Source organism: Protopterus annectens, chromosome 7.part0 (genome assembly GCF_019279795.1).
Source record: "Protopterus annectens isolate FY-2018-M chromosome 7.part0, PAN1.0, whole genome shotgun sequence".
Lineage (NCBI taxonomy): Eukaryota > Metazoa > Chordata > Ceratodontiformes > Protopteridae > Protopterus > Protopterus annectens.
The window spans coordinates 613,482,597-613,502,548 of record NC_056739.1 but is presented as its reverse complement, the minus strand read 5'-3'; positions in this window follow the sequence as shown (position 1 = coordinate 613,502,548).

The following is a 19,952-nucleotide window of genomic DNA, read 5'->3' as shown; positions in this document are numbered from 1 at the left end:
ATAAAATATATATTTTTTGATAAATCAAAAATAGTGATTGACGTAAATAATTTATTTTGTAGTTTTTAAATTAACAAATCTATGAAAAAGTAACACTCCCTATGGGCATGTTTACTTATATATTTTTAGTTGAGATGATATTTGAATAATATTCCGCGCATCTGTTTTCTTCACATAGAATATATTAATAGTTCGGAACACTACTATACCATCATAAAATTATTGGTGGTCAAAGTTTTTACAAAATATAAATACATATATATATTTTTTCACATTTTTTACATTTTTTACATTTTTTATATATAGTATTATCATACATATATATATTTCTTGAACACTGATCATGAGGTGTTCAATTATATTCAAGGTTTTTACCCCATCGTTTTTCCCCCTTTTTAAGGGATGTTCAAGGTTTCCCCAACAGTGTACATGTTTAAAATTTATTTATTTATGTAGGATAATCCTTAATAATAGTATTTTTCATAAGAGTCAATCCCAGTCTTTATGATGTATTGCTTTTTATCTTATTTTATTTTATTCAATGTATTACACTAATGTACTTTTTGAAATGCAATGGATGTGAATATAACTTTAAATTTTATCATGATTTGGTGCGTAGTTTGGCACCAAATTTTGAATTAATTTATATAAGGGTCATCTGTAACGAACTGTTGTTTTTTCTGAAGAAGTTTTACCATAGAGTAAGATGAAAAACGTGTGTAAAAAAAAGTGCGTTTAAAGTTATTAAAGCGGTTTGTTTCTAAGTACGACTTTCTGAAACTTTTCACCAGTTTGTTCGTGTTTTGAAGTATTTGTAAGCATGTCTGCCATATACACCGTTAAAACAAATAAAAGAGTGAGCCTGTGGAAAAGTTTGTAATGTCATTAATAAAGGTCTAAAACCCAGAGTGTGTCTGTGTCACAGAATCTGAAATGTTGTTGTACCCTTGCAGTATACAAACAGTACTGTTTGAAAAGGTGCTGGCAACCCAGAATTGTGCAGTCCCATATAAAGTGGGTGATGGAAGTACTAGTAGCTGTGAAACATATATACAGTTCACAACAGGCAGTTACTGGCTGGCATGAATAAGTAAACCTGGCACACGTGTAGCATGCTATTTTTTCCCGAGAAATGTGAGTGTGTGTCTAGAAATGCAGGGTTCTGTACAAATCGAAGTGAAAATGTCATGTGAAAACATCCCAGATATGTAGATAAAGAAATATAAATGCAATCAAGAAATATGTAGCAGTGACATCTGCATCCTGGACAGTTAGTATGTCAGATATAGGTCAGGAATATATTGAACTAGCCAAACCCAGTACACAACCTAATGTATGGTGGCAAGTGTAATAATACAGGTAGGGGATATACACTTGCAGTCACTAGGAATGTAGTGTAGACTAAAAGGTCATTATAAGATGTTAACCGAGGTTTTTTATACACCCTACTGTATGTGCATAAACCATGCAATTCCACACCTCAATGGGTATGTGTAATCTTAAATGTTTGTTGGGACATATGTCTTATTGTTCTATAAATATTTGCATTCACGTTGATGCATGTGCCCTGTTTAAACACCACAATCATGATGGCCTGTTGCTACCAAACATCCATGCATGCTGTTGGAATAACCACTGTGGTTCAATATATGCATGTGTTATGCTTGCTGTTCAACTGTTGTACCCTTGGTTTGTTGGGTTAATGGGAATATTATTGCATGCTGTTACAACTGATCTGGAATGCTGTTTTGCTTATGTTGTAATTAAACACACCTAATCACAGAACGTATGGGAAGGCCGGTCCCAGCGGACCCACCTGTCCCTCCTCAGCCGGCGAGTGCACCTGGCACCAGCAGGTCTGGTGCCCAGCCCGGGCTCCCCTCCTCCATTGGTCCTGTGCCACCTTCGGGTGGAAGCGCTGCAGGGGATGGTGCTCATCCCCCCCCCGTGCAAGCGTGGGCGGAGAAGGGCCACCTGTCACCCTTCAAAGGGTCCGGGCTATGGTGCATAGGGAGATCCAGCATTGAGTCTCTGATCCCCTACGCCAGCTTGAGGCAAGAGTGGCATGTCTCATGAGTGAGCCTGCCCATCCTACGCAGCCCCCAGCACAGCCACCCTTGGGGCTGTGAAGGTTCAGTGGTGACTGCCCATGGGTGGGGATCTCAGTTCCACTGTTACCATCTGTGGGCTCATGGGCTTGCAATTTCCAAACATCCGACCCCATCAATTGTGTCACCCACCCCATGTGTCATACACCACCCCTGTATGCGTCTTGTCTGTCTTGTCTGTTTACCTTCCCAACCTACCTCCCCGGACATACCTACTTCCTCTACCTCACTTCCCACTCTCACCTGAAAAAAATAAAAAGGGCAATCTGTACCCACAAAAAAATTACGCCCCATACATAGATGCCCATTTCGCACACATGTCCATCGGACAAACATGTAAGCTGATAATTAGAATTGGCAGTACAACATACTTTGTTGTCCTCGCCCCTCTGCCAGGGGTGGAAGGTTTCAAATTTCACTCCAAATTCATTGCATATGAACAGCTGTTGCTGTTAAAGAAATGGGCAGCTATGGACCTTCCCTACACCTGTCCTGCACATCCCGAGCTTGTTTACCTACTGTGTGTCCCGCTTTGTGCCCCCTTTTCAACACTTTCCTATCTCCCCATTTTCTTTTCTTTAAAAGAAATTAGCACGGGGGTTAGCGGGAGTAAGCACTTTTAAGCAGTAGTTAGTGGGTTTGCACCAGTGTGCGCATGTGTGCGCTTAGCTAAGCTTCACTAAGCGTCGCACAAACCCGCTTACAACTGCTTAAAAGTGCCTTAGTCACTCTATGGCAGGGCCCTTGTACTGCTCAGCAGAAAAATAAAATACCCTGTCAGTCTCGAACCTCAGACCATGGACTCACAAGACTGCATGAAGTACCACTAAGCCACAGCAGATATACAATAATGTGGTGCTGAAAGAAATATATCATGCATTACAATGTAAAGGGAGAATAGGAATGGCATAACACAAATCTTGTTCTGTGGCCCTTAACCAGCAAGTGTTGTGGAATTGCATGACATGACTGTGAAAAGAGAACCAGCCATGCTAGTAGGTAATAATGTTACAGTAGCACCTTACAAACCCCACATGGTATCAGAGCAGGATAAACTCTGGCATATTTGAATAGGTCAGAGGCCAGACCTCCCAACTGTGACTGATTTACAGGGATGTCCCTGATTTGCAAACAAATGTTAGCTGTGCCCCTCTGACTCCCTGTGAAATGTACTAACAGTAGGCAGAAAGGTGGGGAATCTCACTTAATGAAAAATGTCAATAAGTGAGAGTAGACACTGCTTGCACGTCAGAAAAGGTGTAGTAATACATATGCTCTGAATCCCCCAAAGTCTCAACAGCAAAATATCTGAAAAATATCACAGGTGTATCCCACTTATATGTACCTTTCCCTGAGGCTGTTCAAATATTTACCTGAGAGTATCTGAGGCCTGGAAGTGTCAGAAACACACAGGCAAATCAGCTTGTCTGCTGTTACACACTCAGCAAATAGCTGTAGAATGAATTCCACAAGCATGCCCGTATGTAGGAGTACACCACAGAAATATCAAAGGATGTAGCCATGTACTGCTAGCAACCACCTGTGACAATGCCATTGTTCAGGTGCTGAAAAGACTGGTGTGGTGCACAGTCAAAGGATACTAGGCTAACCTCTGTCGACCATCTGGATATGTCCACAGGTGGGAGCTACTGAGACAGAATACTAGCCTTTATAGACTAACAGGTACACAGCAACTCTGCATGTTCAGCAAGATAAACAGCACACGATAATAAATAATGCTCTCCACAGTTCTGCACCCCTACCCAAAAGTACCATATACCTGTGTAGTCAGGCACACCCACGGGTGTAAGTAGGCATACACAGTACTGAAATATGTCCAGTTGTCCTGAGCAGACTGTGCTAATGTCAACACAAACAAATCACAAACTGTTCAGAAGTGAGTAATGTACTAATGACAGTATAGCAGTTCACAAACAGTGCATGTGCCTGATATTCATAATTGGCAGTACAACATACTTAGTTGTCCTCACCCCTCTCTCAGGGGTGGAAGGTTTCAAATTTCACTCCTAATGTATTGCATATGCACAGCTGTTGCTGGTAAAGAAACGGGCAGCTATGGACCTTACCCACACCCATCTTGTACATCGCGAGCTGGTTTCCCTACTGTCTTCCCCTCTTTGTGCACCCTTTATCACCACATTCTTATCTCCCCATTTACTTTTCTGTCAAAGAAATGAGCGCGGGGGTTAGCGAGAGTAAGCACTTGTAAACAGTAGTAAGTGGGTTTGCACCAGTGTGCGCATGTGTGAGCTTAGCTAAGCGTCGCGCAAACCCACGCAAACCCGCTTACAACTGCTTAAAAGTGTCTTAGTCACTGTGTAGGACAGGGCCCTTGTACTGCTCAGCAGCAGCAAAATAAAATACCCTTGTCAGTCTTGAACCCCTCACCTTGGACTCACCAGTCTGCATGAAGTACCACTAAGCCACAGCACATATACAATAACTTGGTGCTGTAAGAAATATATCATGCATTACAATGAGTGAATGTAAAGGGAAAATAGGAAAGCCATAGGAACACATTGCAATAACTACTGTTGTATGCCAGTTAATTCACTAATTCGAAAAGAAAGTACATACTCCCATGTATCCAGTGTTAGCATTAGGAGGTGTGAGTAAACTTACACACTGAGAAGAGTGCACTGGAAGAAGCAACAGTCAGGTTTCAGTACAACATGCATATCACTGGCTACAACCCTAGCTTCAGATATGAGACATATACCAACCTTCTGACTGAGACAACAGTGTCCACAGCAAACAAGCATGGGCCCCACCTTGCACAACTGAAAGGGCTATGCCTACCTAACCTAGCATTTTATAGCAGTGTCATGCAATCACAGTGAGTACTGCAATTACCACACAGCAGGCTGCACGCAATTACTAAATGGTAGGCACCAATTGGTGCAGAGGCCATCACATGCACATGTGCAGATACCTAGAAAAGCAGCCTGTACTTGCTGTCCACACATGCAATAATATCATTGCACCAACTGAGAGAGAGAGAGAGAGAGAGAGTGACAGACAGACAGAGACAGACAGACAGACGGAGACAAAGAGGCTGTAAGAGACAGACACTGAAAAGAAAGACCAACACACAGAGGAAACCAAAACCAAAAAAAAAAATAAATAAATAAATAACAAAGCAACAGCTACAACAGACAGAGGTGAGGAATACAAAGGGAAGGTATGTAACAGATATGTATTTGCTGGCATCCGAATGATGTGTCTGAAGGATACTCTACATACTGTGAATCATCCATATGTGGCAGCAGTCCGTATCTATATGTATATGCACATGTGCATAGGGCAAGGGACATACTGCAACTGTTAGTGAAGGCTGGACATATATATGTTGTTGAAGGTTGCTATGTGCACAAATGTATGTAGGTTGTAATGTGTGGCATTGCAGACAGCAAGCAGTGCCGGTATATGTCATGTGGTGGTTAAACGCTGTGGGACTGAGGTACAGGCAGTGAGGCCTGCTACAGCTATATGGCCTGAGGACAGCAAAATGCATTCTGCACAACACTGTGCAATATTATTACATAACCGTATGTCTCACAACTGTTGCATAATTGACATCCCCACCATGAAAGGTGGGCAGTATATGTGCCTATATGTGCATCTATATGTACAGCAATGGATGTATACATGTATGTGTATATATATATATATATATATATATATATGTATATATATATATATATATATATATATATATATATATATATATATATATATATATATATATATATATATATATATATATATATTGATATATAGATATAGATGTATATATATATATAGATATATAGATATGGATATATATATATATATATATATATATATATATATATATATATATATATATATATATAGATAGATAGATAGATAGATACATATATATATATATATATATATATATACATATATATATATATATATATATAAATATATATATAGATATATATGGATAAATATATAGATATATATAGAGAGAGAGAGAGAGAGACACAGGGTCATATGTACTGCAACAGGTGCCTGCTGACCAAGGCATGGACTGAACACCAGTGATGGTACTGCAGTGCCATACCCCATTCCAAAACACTTTACCCAGTAACTACCACATAAGTGGTAGCCTGCCTAACACTGAAGGTGTCAGAAGGGAACATGGGACACAGGTGGACAGTAGCCTCCCCTTTGATAATCACAGTGCTACACTAGTCTCGTAATCTGTCTACATGGTAGGTGTCATCACAAAAGGTGTGTCATCTAGGGAAATAGAGGTCAGTGTTCCCCTCTACTCATCACAATGCCCCATTTGGTATGTACCTCACATGACAACTACAGCAAGTGGAAAGGCCACAGACATACCTCACAAAGAGTAATACTGCCCTCAAACACATGCCCTATGCAGACTGACTCACAAAAACCACAGCTAGAGTGCGTTGCATACCGCCCACCCAGAGGTTACCTCTGCTGGACATACAGAGGTATGTCACACCCATAGCAGTCGGCCAACCACCATGTCAACACCTCACAATCCCTCCAGGCTACATGACCTAGGGCCCTAATCCTCACCACCTCACTAAACAGCACATGCTGGAGGTACAGGTTCCTATCCACAAATATGCCATACGCTGGACTAAACCACCCAGCATTACAAACAAGGCTCCTCATTAGCAGATGTCATACATACCCCTGATGATTGTTTGGGAGATAGGTAATATGCCCTGGGAGTCACCTCTGTGTATCTGGTTGACAGGAGCAAGTGAAATCACATTACATGTATGTGAAAGGCTAGGGTAGCATATGGCTAGGCTGCTCTAGGCCCTAGGGCCAATAGCATATTACCTACTTATGACACAATGCACACACACATGTACTCAGTGCAATACCTGCTATGTGAGGTGGAATGAGTGTGACAGTGAATGTGTGCAAGGTCTGTAAAGTAGTGATAGCTTAGTGTGAGGTTGTTTCTGTCATGGTAGTTTGTATCCTAGGTGTGAGGCCAGAGAAAGGTGTGTCAGTTATTGGGATGCAGACATAGTAGGGTGGCATATGTTGTGACATAGTTCCTTGTGTATGACTGTTGTGTCCCATTGTAGGCTGAAGCAATACATGTATGCTCAGTAAGTGGTACTGCTGGTGAATCCAGCTCACATATGAACTGTTGTACTACCTGAAGCTGTAGGCCTAAACAGCACAGTATGGTGTATGTTCACATTCCCTGGTAACACTGTCTTGTGTGTTTCCTGTAGTCTGCACAGATTACATACCTCAGGCATAGGTATCTGTAAATAGGGGCACACAGTACTGTAATGTACACAGGTAATGCTCATCTGTGTCGGCATACATTTATGTGTTGTATGTATGTCTGATGTGTGTGTAATGATGACTGTACCATGCCCACATTCACATGTGTGTTACAGGGTATGTGTGTGTACCTAGCAACATGTATACTCTTACAGCAGTATTCCAGCTATATTAACAACCGTGCACATATGTTAGGTAGGGGTATGGCATCAACGACTAGGGTGGTTTACTGGTAATACTGTAAATGTACTTTACATTCATTGCATTGGATGACATATTTCTTCATGCATTAGCTTGATATATACCCCCGTGGCGAGGTTGTCCATTGTATCCCAAACAGTGTGCCGAGTACTGGTGTATACTGGTTAGTTATATGGAGTGTGGCAGGCACTGTCAGCCAGTTGTGGGCTGAGCACTGATATGTGGTATTAAATGTGTGTATCCTCTGACAGACAAACAGATGCTATATATGGCAGTTAAGTGATATCTGTTCTTAATAATGTTAAGTGTGCCACATGACTTGCTCACACATATCGTTTAATTGTCTTCCAGGGTTATGGCTCATCAACGCAATCCGTCATATACAGCTGCGGAGGAACAGGAAATACACAACAGCCTGGTGTAGCACTATACACTGCTGTTTTCCAGGGCCAGCCAGCACCAGCATGAGCGTACTGCACTGTGGCAAGATCTTGTTTGTCGGGTAAATGACATAGGCATGCATAACCGGACATATGAGCAGGTACACCATCACTGCAGTGATTTAATTAGACATGTCCGATGGCGTGCGTCTGATATCCATGGACAACAGCTTGCCACAGGTAGTGGGGCAGCCATACATCCCCCCTCACCAGAGTGGAGGAGCTGCTCCTAAGCGTGGTGGCTCCTGGCCTACAGCAGCAACAGCATCACACATGTGTCATCATGGAGGCCGGAGCCACCCAGCATGATGACATGGAGCATGCAGGTAATATGCCCTAGCTGTAGACTACTGTTACGTGTATTGTTAGAATATGCATATGTGAGATGTGTACTGTGTGTTCAGCAGTTGTGCTGCCTATTGTGTGCAATACTGATATTTGGAATAGTATCTGTACACCTGTGACTGTTGACTGTTGTTCTACTGTAGTTTAGCACACTCACAGTAGCAATGCCACAGTTGTGGCCACTGACAAACTGTGTCATATTCTTGTAGGTCTCTCTGGTGTGACAGCAGGGCAGACGATACATGCTGGTGAGTGTGTTAACACTTTAATATTGGTAATGACATGTGCATGTCATAGGTGAGGTGTAGGCCATGTACACGTAACACACCTACGCATAATGCATGCTGTGCATGTTTGCTGTGAGACATTAAACATCTCAGTAAAGTCAGTAGCTGCCTCAATCACATGCAATGCACAGAGCAGCAGACACATTTGTGGCAACACTGTAGTGCACATTGGATATGCATAGTTGCTACAGCTGTACACAACAGAACATGTTTATCATACACAGTACACGAAAGTATGCTACATTTGGCATTACCACACACCCGCTGTAAGGTCACACTTCAGTATCCCACATGTCATGCACACACACATGATGTACCTCAGGGGTAGAGGCCTATCATGGGGCTGTGCAACACTCTTCAACACATAACACAGTCATGTTAGGCAATGCTCCCTATTGGGCACCTCACACACCCATGTACAAAGTGGCTGTGTAATTGTGAACGTAGCCACAGCATGCTAGGTGGTGGTCTTGCACACATTAGTAGCTGTGAGTGACCACAAGATGCATGATGATGGTGGCACAGGGTACTACACCCCATCCAGTTACAGTGACCACAGTACTACTCATAGCAGTCATTGCTGTGCACCTCAATGTTGTGTGTGCAAACATATGCACCTATACACAATATGCATAGCATGTTGTTTGTGTGCTTACATATGCCAGTATGCACAATATGCACAGCAGTCGCCATCCGAACAAAGTGTCACATATATGTCCTGGAATGCTAGTGGGTGTATAGGTCACATGACACACATTGGGTATGTGTGGTTTTTAATGTTGCAGTCATGTAGCATGCCATGCCATGACTGGCACCGACATATCTGCAATATGTCCCACGCTCACCTTAACCACTGTACACTGGCCATGTCGAGCATTGGGATTCCTTCACGTCAACATGCACCACTCATCCCGTGTGTGTACATAGCATGCATGTGCTACACCTGTGCCCACTATTATCTGCTATGGACACAGACACTGTACTCAGACATGGAAATCTATGTGTCACACAGATAACACATGCAGCCATGGCATGTATACCTGTGAGTGATGGTGCACAGGGCATTGCAGAGCTGATAATACTTGCACAGCAATGTTGTGTCCAGGTACACATTGTGTTCCAGGGTGTAGCCAATCACTGAACAACTACACAGTTGCATCAAAGTCATGTACACTGCCATGAAATAGGGACGTCTACACTTGCACTGCATGGTCTTGTGCAACACATATTCTGCATGCTGACATGTGTGTGGTGACTGTTTTCCTTGTGATACTGACACCCACCTTCACCCACTATAGAGTATGTGTTGGATTGCTGGTGTGTGTGTGTATGTGCTGTAGTGAGAAGTGTATATGTGTGCATGTGTGCATGTGTTCATGTATGCATGTGTGCATGTGTGCATGTATGCATGTGTGCATGTGTTCATGTGTGCATGTGTGCATGTGTGCATGCATCATGTGCAGACCGTAAAGTGTGTTTCCTGGATTTCTCTCACAGGTGCTGAGTTAGGGGTGGCCGAAAGCAGCAGGGAACCTGAAGCCACTGCCATGAATAGTGGTGATGATGAGACATGTATTCTGGCACAGGAAGATTTGACAGGGTCTGGCGTTGGTCTGCCAATCGACAGTACACAGCGTTCAACCCCATCTATGGGCACACTCATACTGTCAATACATTCCTCATCACCAATGGCCATAGGCGAGGGACTGCATACAGTTGGCATTGACCAGGAGAGTGTGGTACCCATCACAGCAGCCATAGCCGGATTCCTGGAATGGTACCACATAGGTGGAGGTCCAGGGGTTCTCGGGGGAGCACCGCTGGTCATATTGCCCCTGGCAGATGTGCCCTCACAGGTCTTACAACATCCAGTATGGTCAGGACTGTAATGCAGGCTCAGGCACATATGGAATGGTACACCAGACAGGGACTTAGGGCGCAGAGGGCCCATTACACCGCTATCAATGACAGCATCCGTGACCTTGCCGGTGCCATATGGAATTACACCGAGGTCATTGATAGACGTTGGGGGGAGACAGTAGATGCCCTCCACAATATGTCTTTCATGAACCAGGACCATGCGGGACGGTTGCGACTTCGACACGGATGCATGCCAGCAACAGCAACAGCTGGCAGTGATCGCGGACGGCCCACAGTACACAGTCGCTCCCGTAGTGGCAGTACTAGCCCCAGCCATGCTGGGGCTGGCCTGTCCATTGATCGTCCCAGTAGACCACGTGCACGTGGCTCTGGCCAGTCCCAGCAGAGACATGGGTCCAGTCGTCATACCTCTGCCTCTGATTACAGTACCCAGTCGGGGTTGGTACCTGATACTGTCCGTAGCACCCCTGCCAGGCACAGGTACTGTGTCTGTGGCCGGAGACAGTGATCTGTACAGCCTAGCAGGTACAGTCTGTGGCTGTCCAACAAACTACCGTATACGGCAGCCACATGGTGGAGCTGTGTGCATGCAGACACACACACATTAACCAAACAACTGGGGCTCACACATACACACATACATTACATCAACATTGGCCCATGCTGTACTGTTGTCCCTCACACACACACACACACACACACACACACACACACACACACACACACACACACACACACAGACATGTCGATTGGATGGGTCAATGTCAGGCTCTGGCAAACAGCAACACACCCTGTGCATATGATGATACCTGTGTGACTTCCTGTCATCTGTAACATTAATGCAGGAACAGGCTAACATGGTGCTGATGCACAGGGTGACATTATAGCAGTGTAGCAATATTAGCAAGTTGTCAACAGGAAAGTGTAATGACATCCTTGTAGGTATGTCTGAGCAGGCATTATGCATCAAAGTTCTGATTGTCAGTGTAGCATTGTTTACACCACTGTTAGGTCTGAGTATGCATTGTCCACCCATGTGCCACTTGGCTGAGGTGTAATGTGTTGCCAGCATGTGTTAGTGAATGGACAGTACGTGTGTGATGTGTGCAGTACAGATTAGCAAGTGTACATCTGTGGACATGGTGGGTGTGCACTGTCTGCATGTACGTGCATGGTGGACACATGGGACATGTGGCATACCCAGTTGTACACATTGTTAACATCTCATAGTAACTTTCAATGGCCAGTATGCATTCTACTACAGTTATGTACTAACATGGGTCCACATGTGTGCATGACATGGGTTGACACTATGCTGTAGGTGATACTGTTAATATCTGTCAATGATTTGCGGTCTGGTAGTATACACAACCTCAACAGCATGACTATAAGCAATCATTGGATGATGTCCTGACAAATAACACACAGTTGTAGGGAACTCAGTAACAGTTGGATCCTTCTGGTACTATACTCTAACACTAACCAGTGGTATTGACCGCCACCCATTCCTGGGACCACACCTGTTTGGAATATAGCCCCCTTAGGTACATGCAAACACACTAGGGATGTGTCCATCCACATCTGGAAATGCATGCATTGGCCTACAATGCATTCCCTGGATGGGATGCATATCCTACACAAGGATATCATACAGACAGATACCTGTTGCCTGATACATGCTGTATAGCAGTAAGTCGGCTATGGCATAGTCATCCACATTTACTATACATACTATCCCATCAGTACCACATCGATGGTAGACCTCAACATGTATGTTGGGTACCAATGTGTACATACAGCCTCGTGTTATGTCATGTGTAACTTGGTATCCACATATCCATAGGTATTGTGGCATCCCTCGGTGTATCACATAAGACATTAGAGGCCTGAATGCATATCCACAAGGCAGTTGTACACCTATACAGACTGTCCATTATTGCCAGTCGTTGTTGTGTATGAACATGTCTGACATATACCCCAGGCATATACCCTCACTCACACTACTCTTTGGTAACTGTCATGGGTGTGTGTGGCACAGATGACCTTGGCCACAGATCACAACAGTGGACGGCCTTGTCACATACATACATATGTGACCTACAATCTGAGAAGCAGCGGCACAACCTGTCAATGGAAACAGATGTATTCATGTAGTATGCAGGCTTCACACCTATGTACTGATTGAGGGGACATGTACACATATATATTTGCCACGCAGATACCTGATGTGTGCAATGCACTTACTGTTTTAATCATAACATGTCCTACCATAGTAAAACCAAAACCCACACCACATTGACCAACAGTGACACACACACTGTCAGCGTTTGCAGGATTCAAACCCCTACCTAACTATGTTGTGATACTAGTGAGAAACACATTAACATGGTGCATTATTAGCTTTACTGGCTGGTTTCCCTTCTCCATCTGTATTTGCAGGATGGTGACATCATCAGACTTTCCAAAGAGGAATGTACCTCTTTAAGTGAGTTTTCCCAGTCTCCAAAAAGGGCACTCCTCTCAAAGGAAACTGCACCCACCCACCCACACACACACACACACACACACACACAGTCAGTGTTTGCAGGATTCAAACCCCTCCCTAACTATGTTATGATACTAGAGAGATAGAGACGCATTAACACGGTGCGCTATTTGCTTTACTGGCTGGTTTCCCTTCTCCTGCTGTATTTGTAGGATGGTTTTAGTGAGTTTTCCCAGTCTCCAAAAAGGGCACTCCTCTCAAAGGAAACTACACACACACACACACACACACACACACACACACACACACACACACACACACACACACACACACACAGTCAGTGTTTGTAGGATTCAAACCCCTACCTAACTATGTTATGATACTAGAGAGAGACGCATTAACACGGCACACTATTTGCTTTACTGGTTGGTTTTCCTTCTCCTGCTGTATTTATAGGATGGTGACATCATCAGATTGGACATGGTGATGTGTGTACACTTTGTTTTATGCCATTCCAGGAATGGTCCATGTGGGTCAGCAGGTGTCAACAGCTTGAACAGGACCTCATTATCCTTACCTTGTGTGATCTATCTGTGGACACATTGACATTCCTTCATATGTCAACACATATTTATGCACAGCGTGTTGGTTTTGTGGATACTACATGTGTCTGGGATGTTGATAAAGGGCTATTCAAAGTCTATGTGAGACATGTGTAGCTGTGTTCAGTGATACATGTCCTGGGTGGCTGCCTTGCAAACAGTCTAGTATGTTTGGGAACCATGATCCGCACATGAACATACCACAGTTAGTAGGGTTGTGTGTATGTCAGCTTCCAATAGCTCTGTTTATGACTTCAACGATAATGGACTCCATGACCTTGCAGATCAGACTTCATAGTCATACTGGACTGTACTTCCCATGGTGTGTTGTGCACCAACACTTGTGGGGAGTGCCATATGTTGCTGTAACACATTCAACGGTTCCACATCCTGTGTAGGGGGTGAAGCTCAGCTGACTGTTCAGGTGCAGGATCTGTTTGTTCTGTAGTTTATGCATGACACATATTGGGAATCAATGTATTCCACTTGCTGCCATGCTTTTGGCATCGGGGGTAGCTGCTCATCCATTCTACATGTGATATCTCCTGGTATGATGATATGGGCTATCGTCAGTGGGAGGTGGGTATGTATATATGTGTCTGTCTGTCAGGATGTTGGCATTGTCAGTCAGGTACAGTTGACCCTGACTTAGAACATATATGGGTGTACATTGCTATTTATGACATAGCTGAAGGAGGTGTTATGATTCAGTCTGGACTCCTTCTCCGCTACTCTTTACAAAACACCAACGAACCTGAGCACTAATCCCTGTTACACTCTTTTACACTCTTAACACCCTACTGATCCTGTGTGATCAGGCTACAGAGTATGTCATCATCATATCCTGGCATGTCCAGGGGTCAGTTTCGTGTGTACTCTCCAGTCCAGCTGGTGAATATTGTGATGTTGACACAATGTCACATCTGCCTCATGTACACAGACAACCCTCTCCTCCTCCCGACAAACTCAGATATATGTGTGAGATGCACCTATATAGACATACAGGGTGCTGAACTCTCTTGACCCATGACTGGCACAGTCTATCAGGTGGTGAAGGTAACCACACACACCACATATCAGTTTCACATATCCTCTAGCGACAGCACTCAAACCACATTCTCACACATAGACATACTCAGATGTTGTAAATGAACTCTGCCTAAGCAGCAGAGACCTCCAAAGCAGACACACACATACAACTGCTACCCCACTACAATACCCACATATCACATAGTTCACAATGTCAGTGTGCCACACAGTCACTGCCCTTCGGGCTAAACAACACACCTAATACACTTGTAATAGGTGACACTTATTGTCAGACACACTGATGTACCACTCACCAGCCCAAACAAGGGAATAGTCACTTTGAGCTGTTAGTCGGGTGCCAGGATCTGCCACATAACACATGCAGTCAGGTCACTCCAAAGCAAGTACAGGACTGGCACCATCATTGTCCATGCTGGTGCGTAAAACCTCAGATGTTACTCCCTGGACCACATGACATGATACATGGAGGAACACTCTGATCATGTAGCCCAGGCCAGTATGATCCTGACCTTGTCTAGCATCTTACACCCACGAATTATGATGTCACAGTATACACACAAACATATCACATTTAACAGTTGGCTAACAAATTGGTGTCATTCATAGGGGATACAGTGTCTGTCAGCCTGTGGTGACATGCTCAACATGCCATGTAGCTTCACTACGGACAGCTTGCACCTATCACCCTTGGACTTTTGAATGCTGGCTAAGGCTCTTGCTACCACCATAGTGCCTTTTTTAAGCAGGGCTCAAAAGACAAACCCATGTCCATAGACATTACAGGTTAAATGAAACTAAGGGTAATGCTGCTCAACACCAGATGTGTTACGCTTATATTGCGGCCACTCAGGACTCGCCACAGTATGGAGGATAGCGATATCTGTGCACTAACAGACGCCTGGATCAGGCAAACTTATGCACACCAGCACTACCAGGTTATGTTTCATACCATGCTTTCTGACCACAAGACTTGGAACAGACAACACAACTAGGGAGAGTATCCATATACATCACAGATACACACACCTCCGGGTTAGTAGCACTGCACAAAGCATCACAGACCATACATATACAACTACCATTGTGCAAAACTGCCTTTCAGTTTGTTGCCTGCTACAGACCACCCTCCCAAACTCAGGAGCCACACTCGGCTTTCATGGGAACTATGGAGAATATGAAGGTCTCCACAAACACCATTATATTGGGTGACTTCAAAGACACAAATATTGACTGGAGATACTACTCAAGCCCCAACACCCTCACCCAACAATCACTACAATTTGTAGACTCATATGCTATGGCACAACCAGTCAGCACAGCCACAAGGGGGAATACATATTGGACCTGATCATCACCAACATGGGGACTCTATGTTCCACACCAGCGATATACCCCTCATTGGTAAGGTCAGAACATACATGTATCTCACTGGACATACATATACCCTCCACACACCCATCCTGGGTAATCTTGGTGAACGTCTCATGAGAAAACGTCTCACTTCACCAAAGCAAGGTAGTATCCTTCAGAGACCCTGAGACAGTGGCAAATACGGCTCAGACTGCTGAATCCTTTACATACACATTCTATGGACACCTAGTGGACTGCATGGATTGTGCTATCCCAAATAACAACAGGACTCACTCCTCCAATGGCAGGGGACCTGTCTGGTAGAGCCCAGCCATTAATAAGCTGTACAACATCCGGAGGGAGCTACTACATGATAGAGCACAATCCCAGATGGGGAGGGCATCTGTGATCTGTACTAGCAGACAGCTACAATCACTCATGAACTTTTCTAAGGGCTGCTTCTACCAGACAATTGCACCAGACACGTAGGACTATCACACGGCCTTCTTCAGTTATGTCAGCAACCTGGGTGGACACTCACTGATATGCTGTGAGTTACTGCATACTGACTAAACTTACCCTGAACCCACTGGCATTGCCAACATCCTGGCAAACAGGTTCAGTGCAGATGTCTCCCCCCATCCCCCCTAAGGAGCAACTATCCATCCCAACAGAGTGTAACCTCCCTGACATCACACAGTAACAGGTGAGTGCTGCCCTCCCCAAAGCATACATCACAGCATCAATGGGACCAGACGGTGTCCCGGCCTGCATCTTACACGAGCTTCATGACAGACGTAACCCTCACATTACATCACTGTTCATTATCAGAGTTACTATAGGATATGTACCCAAGGAATGGCGTACAGCGACAGTGGTCCCACTCCACAGAGTTGGTGCCACAATGGACCACAGACAATATTGCCCTATAAGCCTAACTAGGCTTGTACATGCCCTAGGGCAGATAGCCTAGTATCGACCTCTGAACCTATGCTAATGTTCGGGATGCACAATATTTATTACTGATACTGTTTGCAGGTCTTTATCATCTTTGCTTTACCAGTTTCTATGAACAGCTTAGGTATCTGCAGAACATATTTGATTATGACAGGGTTCCACTATATTATATATGTGTCTGTTGTCATATAACTGTGTGCACAGGGTGGATTGCTGGATAGTGAGAGGTTCCTGGGTTAACACATGCAACTGCCAGATATGTGTGGCCCACTGCTGTACTCAGACATGGCCTAAGTGTGTGAGCATGCCCAGTTCAGGCTTTCCGTGTTTTGTTGCCTGACATTTGTCACATTTATTCAAGTGTGTGAGCATGCCCAGTGTGACCTTTCAGTATGTTGCTATCTGAGGTCCACTACATTTGTTGATGTGTGTGAACATGACCAATATTAACATTTATACTGTGTGTGTTGGAAGTCAGGTTCTGTTCTTACTGCAGGACTCACCTTTGTGTCATAACTCGACAGGGATTATGCTGTGCCTGCAGGGTTTCCATGAGATACTTTGCATAGACTCATCAACATTCCTTCATACAGGCTGACCACTGCAATACTGTCATGGTTTAGTGGTTCAGTACTTTAACTATAGTGCACAGTATCCTGGGTTCGAGGCCCATCACTACTTTATATTTTCATACTGAGCAGACCAGACTGCTTAAGGGCCAGTTAAATAAATATGAGCATGTTGGCTTTTATTCAGCTATGCCCTACTTAGACCAAGCTTGTCCGACATTGCTCAATATTCGCCAACATTGCTGGATGTTGCCCAATATTACTCAACATTGACCACAGTTGTGCTAGTTGGTGTGTGCGATTTTGTTTGCATATACTACATGGTGGTAAACGCTGTTTAGCACTGCTTTATATTGCTTAACACATGGCAATCATGCCTCAGGTGGTGCTGTAGAGCTGCCTATGTCGGATGCACCTACTACACTCATTGTACATGTTTGAAAGCAGGTAGTGTCAACTTAGGCATCCCTTTTACTATATGTGCAAGTCAGAGAGAGGTATCATTTCCAGAGTTCCTACTAAGCCAGTGTATGTGCTATGCGTTGCCTCTTTGCCAAGGCCAAAGCATACTGGGCACACCTCCTTCTGCCTACTGGGGAAGGCTCAGGTTGTTTCTCCTCCGAGTCACGCTCTGCCTGTGATGGCCTTGGCAATGGTGGGGGGCTGTTTGGCCAAGGCCTATGCTGGTCCTGCTGCAGCTGTTTTCACAGGATCATATTATGTAGCATAGCACATACCATGACAATTTGGGTACATGTAGTTGGTGAGTACTGCAAGGCTCCACCAGATGTGTCCAGGCACCGGAACCGTGACTTGAGCAGCCCAAACACACGCTCGATTACATTACGTGTTTGTGCGTGTGCCTCATTATGGCGTTCCTGTTCAGGTGTGTGTGCATTTCTGATGGGTGTCATCAGCCACGGCTCCAGTGCATAGCCAGCATCCCCCACTAGGTGACCATGTGGGATGTCCCCATTGGCAAATGTCTGGTACAGCTGCATCAGATGCCAGATATGGGAATCATGGTAGCTTCCAGGGCAGCCAGCACACACATTCAGTATTATGTCCTGGGCATTACACACGACCTGGCAGTTGATGGAGGGGAAGCCCTTGTGGCTGAAGTAGACCCTACCCTGCTCGCCGGCTGGTGCTTTGATGTATATGTGCATGCAGTCTACTGTACCCACTACCTCAGGGTATTCCACTATTTGCTGGAAGAGACGCATATTGCTGGCCAGTACCTCACGGGAATTGGGGAAATATACATGATCACCGACATGTGCTGATATGGCATCCAGGAACTGGTGCAGTATCCTGGATGCTGATGCCTGTGATATCCCCATCATATCAGCGGTTGGTCTCTGGAAGGTACCTGTTGCTAATATTCTTAGGCAACACATACCTTGGTTTCCACTGGGATGGGTTCCCCTCTATTGGTTCTGTGTGTGAGGCGCGGCCTGCACAGCTCAACAATTTGCTGCAGGAGGTCTCTGTCCACTCTATAGTGCTCCACTTTAACCAGCTCATGTAGCCCCTGGTAGGTTACCCTGGGCCTGTACACTCTTCTCCGTCTCCTCACTGTGGGTTGTCCAGCAGCATTTCCATTGTCACCACCCTCAGCATGTTGCATATGTCACCTTATAACAGCAATGGCAGCCCCTAACATTTCTTTGTCTTAGTAAAGCTTTTTCATTTCTCACTTCTATTAGCTTACTGCAGTGCCTGTTGTGAGAAACATAATGGACTGTTGTTTGCAGAGTTTTAAGTGCTAGGCTGGGCTGGGCTAGTGTACTGCCTGTGGAATTGCCTGATTCTGATTGTTTTCACCTGATGGCTCTGCTAGTACTCCCTGGTAGCTTCCTACTATATGTTGTGCTTCCTTTTTCCTTTCTGTTTCCTCGAGGGGGAAGTGCCGCACACACAAGCACAAACATGCTCACAGCAGCTCACACATGCCCACACATGCTTACATGGACTAAAACTTACTTATTTGGGTTAAAACACACGCACACCAGCGCAAACACGCTTGCAACTCTTTAAACAGCCTTATATATGCTTACTCCAGTTTAACCGTATGCACTCATGCTTACACGTGCGCACTCTGTCTTATTCAGGTTTACAGGCGCGCACACGCGAGCATACCTGTTCAGCAAGAAATGTTGGTGTTATCCACGGCATACGCCTTCCATTTCTTGCCTTTACCTAGCCTTCCTGTTGACACACTTCTTTCCATGATGTGTAAATGACAGCTGACACATACCACTCTGCTCCAATGAGCTTCACTTCTTTCATACATACCCCCCTCGTGATGTCACCTATCTTCTATTCTGTTACTCCCTTTAT